The 853-nt window shown below is 50.5% G+C and overlaps 1 protein-coding gene across 1 annotated transcript in view; it reads right to left on the reverse strand.

Moving 5' to 3' along the window:
* Positions 1-853, reverse strand: part of SHCBP1 (SHC binding and spindle associated 1) — a 43923-nt gene that overhangs the window by 7531 nt on the left and 35539 nt on the right. The window lies entirely within an intron of this gene.

The following is an 853-nucleotide window of genomic DNA, read 5'->3' on the forward strand; positions in this document are numbered from 1 at the left end:
GGACGAGGCAACCTGGAAAGATGGAAAACCGTGGGATGACAATAGGTCTGACTCAGCCAAACACCATAAAAAAAAAGTGGCCCCATCCCCCTGGTGCCAGCAAAGGCTGAGACAGGAAACTAGACTTCCCCTTTCTCAAGGGTATAACCAGGAACTCAACACCCCACTGGTGTGGCATCAGAGAAGGCCAAACAAGGAGCCAACAGTTTCATCCCCACCATCCAATCAGGAGGCCCTCCCCACAATGTCAGTGAAGACTCCGTGGGAACCCTGGACTTGAACCTCCACCAGGCAATAACAAGTCACCCACCTCACTGGAATGGTATTGGAGCAGGCTGCATGGAGATTCTGGACTTTCACCATTACCCCATGGTAATAAGACCATCCTCGCATACCAGTGTCATGGAGACCATATAGGAAGCTGGAATTCCCACCCCACCCTGTGCTCCCCCATCCAACACAATATCAGTAGAGGCAAAGTGGGAAGTCTGACTTCTGCCTCCACTTGGCAGAAACAACGTGATGCCCTCTATCCCTTGTCCTTCCCCCTCCTATAGTAGTGTCAGAGAAGCCCAGTTAAAACTGAAGATCTAGATTCTCATAAAATAAGACATAAATGTCCAGGTTTCAACTGAAAATCCCTTGTCATACGAAGAACCCAAAAGATGTCAAAGTGAATAATACAGTCAGCAGATGCCAAAACCATAATGTCAGAGATGTTTTTTTTTTTTGAGACAGAGCCTCAAGCTATCCCCCTGGGTAGAGTGCCATGGCATCACGCTCACAGCAACCTCCAACTCCTGGGCTCAAGCCGACCCCCCCCCCCCCCCCCCCAAAGTGGCGGGGCCCACGG

This window comes from Otolemur garnettii, unplaced genomic scaffold (genome assembly GCF_000181295.1).
Source record: "Otolemur garnettii isolate 467f Iridium unplaced genomic scaffold, OtoGar3 scaffold00058, whole genome shotgun sequence".
In the NCBI taxonomy this organism is placed as follows: Eukaryota; Metazoa; Chordata; class Mammalia; order Primates; family Galagidae; genus Otolemur; species Otolemur garnettii.